This window comes from Macaca thibetana, chromosome 2 (assembly GCF_024542745.1).
Source record: "Macaca thibetana thibetana isolate TM-01 chromosome 2, ASM2454274v1, whole genome shotgun sequence".
NCBI classification, from domain to species: domain Eukaryota; kingdom Metazoa; phylum Chordata; class Mammalia; order Primates; family Cercopithecidae; genus Macaca; species Macaca thibetana.
The window spans coordinates 52228113-52240259 of NC_065579.1; positions in this window are offsets into that span (position 1 = coordinate 52228113).

Genomic DNA, 12147 nt, shown 5'->3' on the forward strand with positions numbered 1-12147 from the left:
CTTTCTGTCTCTATGATTTTGACTACTTTAAGTACTTCATAAAAGTGGGATTATATAGTATTTGTTGTTTTGTGACTGGCTTATTTCACTTAGCCTAATGTCCTCAAGGTTCATCCATGTTGTAGCATGTGTCAGAATTTTCTTATTATTTGTTTTTTTTTTTTTTTTTTCCCTTGTGGCAGGGTCTGCTTCTGTTGCCCAGTCTGGAGTGCAGTGGTACAACCTCGGTTCAGTGCAACATCTGCCTCCTGGATTCAAGTGGTTCTAATGCCTCAGCCTCCTGAGGAGATGGGATTACAGGTGCCTGTCACCACGCCTGGCTAATTTTTGTATTTTTGGTAGAGATGGGGTTTCAGCATGTTGACCAGGCTGATCTTGAACTCCTGACCTCAAGTGATCTACCTGCCTTGGCCTCCCATAGGGCTGGGATTAGAGGTGTGAACCACCATGCCTGGCCTGAATTTTGTTCCTTTTAAAGGCTGAATAATATTCTCTTTTTTTTTTTTTTTTTTTTTTGAGACTGAGTCTCACTCTGTTGCCCAGGCTGGAGTGCAGTGGCATGATCTCGGGGCTCACTGCAACCTCTACCTCCTGAGTTCAAGTGATTCTTGGGCCTCAGCCTCCCAAGTAGCTGGGGCTACAGACATCAGCCACCATGCCCAGCTAATTTTTTTGTTTTTAGTAGAAACAGGGTTTCACCATGTTGGCCAGGCTGATGTTGAACTCCTGACCTCAGGTGATCCACCTGCCTCGGCTTCCCGAAGTGCTGGGATTACAGGCATGAGCCACTGTGCCCAGCCGTAAGGCTGAATAATATCCTATTGTAAGTATATATCACATTTTGCTTTTTCATTCATCTGTCAATGACCTCTTGGGTTGCTTCAGTGTTTTAGCTCTTGTAAATAATGCTGTATGAACATAAGCATACAAGTATCTTTGATACCTTGCTTTTAATTCTTCTGGGTATGGCATTGCTGGATCATATGGTAAATCTATTTTTAATTTTTTAAGAAACCACCATACTGCTTTCCACAGTGGTTATACCATTCTATATCCCCTAAACAGGCACAAAGATTCTATTTTCTCCACATCCCTGCAAACACATTTTATTTTCTATTGCTTTGATAGTAGCCATCCTAAGGGTGTCCAGGTGGCTTTCACTATAGTTTTGACTTGCATTTCCATAATGAGTAGTAATGTTGAGCATTTTTGCATGTGCTGATTGGCCATTTGTGTATCTTCTTGGAGAAGTATCAAATATCTATTCAAGTCCTTCACCCCATTTTTGAATTGAGCTGTTTGTATTTTTGTTGTTGAGTTTTAGGAGTTCTCCATATATTCTGGATATTAATCCCTTATCAGATATATGATGTGCAAATATATTCTCAAATTCTGTAGGTTGCCTTTCTATTCTGTTGATAGTGTCTTTCAATATACAATTTTAAAATTTTCATGAAGTCTAATTTGTCTATTTTTTCTTTTGTTGCCTGTTCCTTTTGTGTCATTACACAAAATCACTGCCTAATCCAATGTCATGAAGTTTTTGCCTTATGTTTTTTCTAAGAGTTTTATAGTTTTAGGGCTTACATTTAGGCCATGGATCTACTTTGAGCTAAATTGTGCATATGGTATTAGATAAGGGTCCAAGTTCATTCTTTTGCATGTGAATACCTAGTTTTCTCAGCACCATTTGTTGAAAAGACTGTCTTTTTCTTATTGAATAATCATGGTTCCCTTGCCAACAATCATTTGACCATATATATTTGAATATTTATTTCTGGATTCTCTATTGTATTCATTGGTCTTTATGTGTAGTCTTTATGCCACTACCATACTGTCTTAATTACTGTTACCTACAATAAATTTTTAAATCAGTAAGTGTGAGTCCTCCAGCTTTGTTCTTCTCTTTCAGGATTATTTTGACTATTTAGAGTTCCTTGAAATTTCATATGAATATTAAGATCTGTTTTCCTATTTTTGCAAAAAAAACCTTGTTTGATATGAATTGCACTAAATCTGTAGATCACTTTGGGTAGTGTTGAAATCTTAACAATATTAAGTCTTCCAATCCATGAACATGAAATAGCTCTCCATTTATTTATGTCTTCTTTAATTTCTCTCAGATATATTTTGTGCTTTACAGTACATAGATTTTTTACCTCCTTGATAAAGTTAATTCCTAAGTACTTATTATTTTTGATGCTACTATAAATGGAATTGTTTTCTTAATTTTCTTTTCAGATTGTTTATTGTTTGTGTATATAAATGCAGCTGATTTTTGTGTGTTGACTTTGTTTCCTGCTATTTTGCTGAATTTGTTTATTAATTCTAACTTTTTTGTGTGTGAAATCTTCAGGGTTTCTACATATAAGATCATGTCATCTGCAAACAGGGATATTTAGATACCTTTCATTTATTTTTCTTGTCTCATTGCTGTGTCTAGCATTTCTAGTGCTATATGGTGACAGTGGAAATTTTTGTCTTGTTTCTTCTGATCTTAGAGAAAAAGCTTTCAGTCTTTCACCATTAAGTATGATGTTTGCTGTGGGTTATTCACAGACAGCTTTTGTTATGTTGAGTTAGTTTCCTTCTATTCAGAGTATACTGAGAATTTTTACCATGAAAGGATGTTGAATTTTGTCAAATGCTTTTTCTGCACCACTTGAGATGATCATGTGGCTTTCCCCCTTCATTCTGTTAATGTAGTGTATTACATTGATCAGTTTTCACAGATTGAATCATCCTTGCATTCCAAGAATAAACTTCACTTAGCCATAGTGTATAATCTTTTTAATATGCTATTGCACTCAGTTTACTCATATTTTGTTCAGAATATTTTTGCATCAATGTCCATAAGGGATATTGGCATATTAATTTTCTTTTCTTGTAGAGTCTTTGTCTGGCTTTGGTATCAGGGCAATGCTGGCCTAATAGACTGGGTTAGGGTGTAATCTCTCCTCTTCAATTTTTTGGGAAAAGTTTGAGAAGGATTGGTGTTAGTTATTTAAATGTTTGGTATAATTCACTGGTAAAACCATCAGATCCAGGGCTTTTCTTTTCTTTTAAGAGATGGGGTCTTCTTACATTGCCCAGGCTGGTCTTGAACTTCTGGGCTCAAGTGATCCTGTCACTGCAGCTTCCTGAGTAGGTGAGACTACAGTTGCATGCCACCGTGCAGGGCTTTTCTTTCATGGGATATTTTAAATTACTGTCTTTTATAAGAGATTCAACTTTTTTGTTAGCTACAGGTTTATTCAGATTTTCTATTTCTTTGTGGCTTAGTCTTGATAGGTTGTGTGTTTTTAGAAATTTGTCCATTTCATCGAGGTTATCCAATTTGTTGAAGTACAATTGCTCTCTCAAAATCCTTTTTATTTCTGTAGATTTGGTAATAATGTCCCCACTTTATTTCTAATTTTAATAATTTGAGTCTTCTTTTTCTGTAGTCCTTTTAGCTAAAGACTTGTCAATGTTGTTGATCTTTTTGAAGAACCATTTTTTGATTCCTCTATTATTCTTCTATTATTTTTCTCCATTATTCTTCTATTCTCTATTTCATTTATCTCTGCTCTAATTTTTATTATTTTCTTCCTCCTACCAGCTTTGGGTTTAGTTTCTTTTTCTTTTTCTGGTTCCTTAAGTTTTAAGGTTAGGTTTTGATTTAAGACATTTATTATTTTTTAATGTAAGCTATTTAATGTAAATTTTGAATTTATTATAAATATTCCCCTTAGCATTACTTTCTCTGTGTTCCATAAGTTTGGGTGCTATGTGTGTTCATTTTCATTTGTCTCTAGGTACATTGTAATTTCCATTGTGATTTCTTATTTTATTCATTGGTTATTTAAGAATGTGTTGGTTAATTTCCACAAATTTGTGAATTTTCCAAATACTTAGGGAGTTTTTGACCATAATTTCTTCAAATATTCTCTCTTCCCCTTTCTCTCTCTGTTCACCTTCTGAAACTCCCACAATGCATGTTGATCTGCTTGATGGTACCCTATAGGTCCCTTAGGCTCTGTTCACTTTCCTCCAATCTTTTTTCTGTTCCTCAGTCTTGATAATTTTCATTGTCCTATCAAGTTTGCTGATTCTTTCTTCTGCTTGCTCAAATTTGCCTTTGAATTTCTTAAAATTTTCACTTCGACTACTGTAATGTTCAGCTCCAGAATTTATTTTTTCTTTCTTTTTAGGTTTTCTATTTCTTTATTGGTATTTCCATTTTCTTCACATATTGCTTTCTTGACTTTCACCACATCCTCCTTTAGTTCTTTTAGCATCTTTAAGACAGTTGTTTGAAAGTCCTTGTCTATTACATCCATTTTTAGATCTGTTTCAGGGACAATTTCTTGTTAGTTTCCCCCCCCCTCCTTTAACCAAGCCAAACATTTCTGTTTCTTTGCATGCCTTGTGAATTTTTTGTTGGAAATTGGATATTTGAATCTAATAATGTGGTAACTCTGAAAATCAGTGTCCTTTCTTTTGGTTTGCTGTTTTTTTTTTTTTTTTTTTTTTTTTTTTGAGACAGAGTTTCACTCTTGTTGCCCAGGCTAGAGTTCAATGGCACGATCTCAGCTCACCACAATCTCCGCCTCCCGGGTTCAAGTGATTCTTCTGCCTCAGCCTCCCAAGTAGCTGGGATTACAGGCATGTGCCACCATGCCTGGCTAATTTTGTATTTTTAGCAGAGATGGGGTTTCTCCATGTTGGTCAGACTGGTCTTAAACTCCTGACCTCAGGTGATCTGCCTGCCTCAGCCTCCCAAAATGCTGGGATTACAGGTATGAGCCACCTCACCCAGCTGGTTTGCTGGTTTTCTATTTTTTTTGTTGTTGTTGTAGGCTGTCTCTGTGGTGTGGATCAGCCAGAAGTATAAAGTTAAGATCCTCTCATATATTTTTTCGAGCCTTTGCCTTTCCCTGGGTATACATGATGATTTTCTAACTCCAATCACATATATGTGGTTCATTTTTAATGTTCTAGTCTTCAATATCTAGTTCCCAAAAGGGGAAAAAATGTAGGAAGGGAAAAAGGTGTTTGCCCTTTATATTCCCAGAGTCACTTCATCCAGAGATGGAGGGACTTGCAACAATGGGGTAAGGTGCAACAACAAAACTTGCTGCTTCTTTGCACCTCTGTGATCAGAAGCAGCAATCAGCAATGAGAGCACAGATCCTAGATATTTGGAGGACAGGGTCCTTTTCAGCCACCCTGGCTCCCACAGGCTATGTACAGGTTGCTACAGGACCATGTGCACAGCTGCCTGACACGTGGCCGAAGGGTGGTTAGCTGCTACTGTGATTACAGCTGAAATTGATGAAAATTAACCACAATTATTGCCCAAGCCCTGGAAGTCAACAGACTCCACAGTTCCAAAATACATTAGACAGATTCTACTGGTAAAATTATTATCTAGGTGGGAAGATAGGTTCCTCTTTTTCCTGCTCTGCCATCTTCTAGGAATTCTCTCTGGGGCTCCTTATTTTCAAAAACTTTTTATTGTGAAAAATTTCAAACTTAAACAAAAGTAAAGAGAATGATACAAGGAATCCCCATGCACTCATCACACAGCTTCAACAATTACCAACTACCTGCTCCTTTACCTGAATTTCAGCCTGTAATTTCTTGCCCACCTCTTTCCTGTCTCCCAATGCCTGGCTTCAAATGATGTGATTTTCTGCCTTCTCTCCAGTTCTAAGAATCAATGTGATTCCCCTTAATATTTGACTAAATTAACAGGCTCTCTTTTTAATATTCCTAACTTGAATAATTTTTATAGCCTCCACCCTACCCCCCAGACTCCTTTAAAAAAAAAAAAAAAAAAAGGCAGTTTTTAATGTTTTCCAATGGTTTGAGAATCTGATGAAAGCCATGGACCATAACCCTAGAAAAAAACATGCACACACCATTTTGTATGTGATTTCAGGAGGTTCATGGACACCTTGAAACCTTCTAAGGAACCTATGTTAAAAACCCCTACTCTAAAAGGTAGATTCTCCCTTTTCCTAGGCCATACCTGGTCCTTGTAGCCATGTTTCTCTTTCACATTTACACAGAAACGTAAGACTGGGAGAGCATCCATTTCCATCACTTTTTTGTTGTTCTGTTGAGGCAACCAGACATGAAGGGCAATTTTATTTGTTTTTGTTCTTTTCATGAAGGCATTTTGAATTAATTGTCCAATTAATTCCAATTCCACATGAAAGGAACATGCCTGTTCCAAATCCTGGAGAGTGAGCAACAGAATTAGAGGTCCTGCCAACATTTTTCATACTAATCTCATGCTGAATATTTTTCTGCCCCTTTGAAATGAATTAATGCTAACTCCAAAATATTCCGAAAACCCACTCTAAAAATACCTGCTTCAGCACATTTTCTTCTTTCTCTTCCCTTCTCTTTACTCACACAGCATTGCATTTACATGAAATGCAAGGAGGAAAAGTACTAAGGGAATCAAAAGACAAATTGGAATGAAGTGGACAGTTAATTTAAAACACCCTTTAACAAGTATATTTTAAACTACAAAGGTTCGTTGTAAGGGTTCAATTTATATTTTGCTCTGCTATTTGCTCATTCATGGAGTATCTCTGGGATGGACCCATCAACTAGCATAGAAGGTTGGTTGAGTACTCTAGCACTGTTCCCTGTATCATTCTCCCCAGTTCCTCTAATGCTGAGCCTCAGCTCTGGCTGTACATCACAATCACCTGTGAAGCTTTTAAAATTGAGAAAAAAGATGGGCTCAGGTGAGCCCAATTCAGGTTTACTTACTTTGGGGCCAGGCTCTGGGTGTGCAAGCCAGGGACGAGAACCCTGCTCGAATGCTATGTGCAAGGAATTAATAGTGTTAGTAATGGTGGAGGCCTGGGAGAATACTAAAATTGTTTTATAGCTTATAGCTCAGCAAGAAAGATATAGTCTTTAAAAAAAAACAGGAAAATTTCAGAAGGAAAATTTTGAAGGAACTTGACATGTAGACCACTGTGGGGTAATATTTTTAAAATACTATTTTTCTCTACCATTTAATTCCTAATGTGGCATAAACTTCTTGGCTCAGTTGGGATATGCTGACACATTATATATAAACACATTTGTATCTTATGTATTTGTATTATATAAATAATAAACTTTTTTAATGTATAGAAGACTACAAAGTAAAACGTAAAAATCTTGACCACCCTCCCTGGCCCCATCTCCGAGGAAACCCTATTAAGAATTTCTTATGTATCCTTCTAGAAACTGCCTACCCACATCAAACATATATACATAATGTTAATATTTATTTATTACATTTATTTATTAGCTCAGGACTCAAAGGGGCTTGGAAATTATAATGACGGTATATTTCTTTTACTTTCATCCAACCTATGGTGCAACAGGAAGTCTAGACTTTTACTAGGTTTCCCTCACAAATAACTTTAGGACTCCTTGGGAACATTTAACTTTCCCACAGGATCATGATGGTTAGCTCCCAGGGGTGAGCCTCTGAGCAAATAACCTCCTGCAACCTTAGGACTGGCTTCTTAGCATATCAGAAGGTTCGGGCCCAATCCTGGACCCTCTCTGCCTAACTCCCATGGCAGGGTCCAGTTCTCCTTCCTCTTACAGGTGGCACTTGAGCCTGTTTTTCTTTTCTTTTCTTTTTTTTTTTTGAGACAGAGTTTCTCTCTGGTTGTCCAGGCTGGAGTGCAATGGCACGATCTTAGCTCACTGTAACCTCCGCCTCCCGGGTTCAAGCGATTCTCCTGTCTCAGCCTCCTGAGTAGCTGTAATTACAAGCATGTGCCACCAAGCCTAGCTAATTTTGTAATTTTAGTAGAGATGGGGTTTTTCCACGTTGGTCAGGCTGGTCTCAAACTCCTGACCTCAGGTGATGCTCCCACCTCAGCCTCCCAAAGTGCTGGGATTACAGGCGTGAGCAAATGCACCCAGCCTGGGTTCTTCAGGTTTTTTGTATTAAAATAATTTTTTTTAGAGACAGGGGTCTCGCTATGTTGCCCAGGTTAGAGTGCAGTGGTTCTTCTCAGGCCTGATCATAGATCACAACAATCTTGAACTCTTGGGTTCAAGTAATGCTCCTGCTTCAGCCTCTTGAGTAGCAAAAGGATTACTCTGATGTAACGGTATTGGCATGAACCTCTGGGTTCTTCAGTTTTAGAATAAGGGTCTCCTTATTCTGTGGTAGTAAGGGCCTTCTGTGTCCGAGTATGGGTCATATCCAGCCAAATTCAGGCCAGCTCTCTAAAGTTTAAAGTGATAATCTGGCCTGCACACCTTTCCTGGGGTCTTCAGACTTGCTCTTATTCTCCTATGAACAATCCCTTAATTAACAGCAAATATCACATGCACCCAAGAACAAGTGAAACTGTACTGGGATAGTGCAGCCTAACCACAAGGGAAATGTAATCTGAAGAAACGCAAGTCTTCTACCACAGTGACCATTTTCATATTACCAGTCAGAATAAGATTGCTCTTCAACTAAACAATCTCCATCTCCGAAATGATGCCTGGTATTTGACTCATAATTACATAGAACGGGGGCACAGAGCAAAGTGGGTGGGGATTGTGAGGCAACAGTATTTGACACTAGTTGATTATCACTGAAACTAAGTGATGTGCACATGAGAGTTCATTATATTATTCTATTTATTTTTGTGTAAGTTTGAGATATTCTATAGTTAAAAACAAAACAACAACATCTCTGCAAAGGCTTTACTCTTTGGCCAGGCACAGTAGTTCATGGCTGTAATCTCAGTGATTTGGAAGGCCCAGGCAGGGGGATCACTTGAGACCAGGAGTTCGAGACCAGCCTGGAAAGCATAGCAAGCCCTCATCTCTACAAAAAATTAAAAAATTAGCCAGGCATGGTGGCACATGCCTGTAGTACTAGCTTCTCGGGAGGCTATGGTGGGAGGATCACCTGAGCCATGAGTTTGAGGCTATAGTGAGACATGATCACACTACTGTACTCTAGCCTGGGCAACACAGCATGATCCTGTCTAAAAAAATAAAAAGGCTTTATCCTTGATGTTTGCATCACTAAAAGATTCCTCTTTGTGGTTTTCTGGAATAAAGGAACTTGCAGCCCTGTGGGTGAATTTAGTCTCTACTCTTGTAATAAGCCTCTTTCCTTCCTTCACATGTGATAACAGAGATTTTTATGGCCAATATTTACTCAAAGTTCACATTCTACCTACTGATTTCTTCCTCACAAGCACTCGCTTCAAGGGAACTTCTCATAATCAGCCCTAGGATTACAGCAACCTAAAGGTCTTGTTCTCCTTTCAATGTTTCTACAGATGTGTGCCATCTTGCATTTCTAGATGGTAAAATAAATTCTACCTATGGTATTTTATGCCTCTTTTTTCTTTTTTAAAAAATGATTTTACTAGTACAATTGGAAGAAAAGGAGTCTGGTGAGGGTGGCTTGGAGAATGACTGGCTGGTCACCGGGATGGGATAGCACCTCTGGTTCTAGTGAGATTTATGGAGGGGACTTTGTTCAGGAATGTGGTACTCATTTTTATTAATGCAGAAACTTAAATGTTAGCACACATAGACACAATGGGACTCTAAGGGCTGATGAATGCCAAATAATTAACTTGCAATGGGTAACATAACATAAGCAAGCCCGAAATCCAAGTTTGCTGGTTAGCACATTTTCTGTCTATGGGAAACTTAAGAAGCTAAATTATAACCAGAAGGGTGGTTGGTGACAGCAAGTTCTAGAACAGTGAGTTTTCAACTAGGGAGGGTTGCCATTCTCTGGGGGATAGGCAGAAGGAAGGGGCCTTTTTTTTTTTTTTTGGAAACAGAGTCTCGCTCTGTCACCCAGGCTGGAGTGTAGTGGCGCGATCTTGGCTCACTGCAACCTCTGCCTTCTGGGTTTAAGCGATTCTCTTGCCTTAGCCTCCTGAGTAGCTGGGAATGAAGGCACATGCCACACCACTATGCCCGGCTAATTTTTGTATTTTTAGTAGAGATGGGGTTTCACCATGTTGGTCAGGCTGGTCTCAAACCCGTGACCTCATGATCTGCCCACCTCGGCCTCCCAAAATGCTGGGATTACAGGTGTGAGCCACTGCGCCCGGCCTGGAAGGGGCTTTTAGGGGAGTGTGTGTGTGTGTGTGTGTGTGTGGTATTTTTCTTTTAGCATATATAATTAGGAAAGGCATATCCAATATTATAATTCAACAATATTTCCAGTGGGGGGGGGGGGAAATTTAAAACTCTTGCATTCATAACAAAAATTGTAAAAAATAAACCTCAACAAAATGTTCCTGGCTGGTGACTCTGCTGGGGGCAGCAGGGCAGGGTGGGAATCTACAAATCAAACTCTCTCTGGAGAATCTAGGATTTTTCATTTTTCAAAATGACGCAAGAAAACATTGTTTACTGAGGCACTAAAAAAAAGCCATACATGGGGCAACTTAAGTTTTCAGGATCCAAATCAATTTTCTGTTCTCAAGTTCTTTCTCAGTAAACAGTGTTATGATTAGTATAATCACATTTAGTTTTTTAGTAGTCATTAACTGTGGGAATTGATACAGAAATCTGGGTTACTTATAAAGTATGTGCTTTATAGTACATAGTACAGTACTATAAAGTAGTACTACAGTTTTGCGACCAAATTCTGTAGCCAGCCAAAACCACTGTATGGGTAAAGCAGACATTGATGGTCTCAGCATTGATTTATCTCCCTTCTTCCTTTCTAAAAGATCCCATTTTCATTTGGGGATTGCTGTGTTTCCTGGGAAGAGGACTCTACTCCTATTCTACTATATTCCAACCCCTCAAACGCAGCAATTGGTTGGTAACCTAAACCAGTCCAATCAAAGTGAATCTGAAAGACTTTTCTTATGATGTCAATGACAATGATGGGCTCATTTTCCTGGTGCCTTTAGTAGCCATCTATGGCCATAGGAAGAGTCTAAATTAGGAGAAAGCCAACAAAGACAGGAAAGAGAAGCAGAGAGATACTGGGGCATTGGGGCCATCTCTAGGCCACTGGATCATGTTTGCCTGAACCAATACTACCTCTGGACTTGACAGTTATTTGTACCAACAAACTCTTAATTGTTTCAGCCATTTTTAGTTGTAATTGAAAGCACGTGGGTGGATCAGGGTTCTGCTGAATCTGTACTGTTTGATTTTTTTGCTCTTCAACCAGCTTGAATATCAGTCAGTGAAGCAAGTCATAGAGAAATGGCGTAGTAAAACTGTCATGTTCTTAACTTTTCCTGTACATCAGAATCACATGGAGACCTTTAACAGATACCAGGCCAATTAAACCAGAGTCTATAAAGTTGGGACTCAGGAATCAGAATTTTAAAAAATTCTCAAGTAATTCCAGTGAGCAGCCTCAGCTGAGAACCACTGGTCAAAGTATCTTGTTTTGTCCATTCAGTGGGATCTGCAGACAACATGTCCTAAGTATGTCTTTCCATTAAAGAAAAAAAAAAAGCTGACATGTAACTTGTGAGGTTAATGTAAACCATACTGGTATGACAGAAAAGCAAAATGTATGTAAATTTTGTACTCTCTCCATATTATAATCCTTTCTCTCTCGTTCCCTTTCATCCTTCAACATTTAATAGGAACTTACCATGTACCAGACACAGTGACAGATCTGGAATACAGAGGAAAACAAGAAAAACACAGTTGTTATAGTCCACAAAAAATATAAAATTAACCTAGGAATTACAGCAAAATCTAATGCACCTATGATAAGGCAGCATGGAGCACTATGTGCACAGAGCATGGACTCCCAACGTCCTAGAGCAAAGGAAGTTTAAGCTGAAACCAGAAGAATGCATGAGTTAACTTCGTAGATGATGGAGGAAGGTCCAGATGGCAGAAGCTTTGAGTTCAATGTTACAGAAGTGAGGGAACTAAAAGAACATAGTAGGGGAGGGGAGAATACTAGAGAAATGAGGCTGGACCTCGCCAACATGGTAAAACCCCATCTCTACTAAAAATATAAAAATTAGCTGGGCGTGGTGACGGGTGCCTGTAATCCCAGCTACTCAGGAGACTGAGACAGGAGAATCGCTTGAACCCAAGAGGCAGAGGTTGCAGTGAGCCGAGATCATGATCGTGCCATTGCACTCCAGCCTGGGGGACAAAGCAAGACTCCATCTCAAAAAA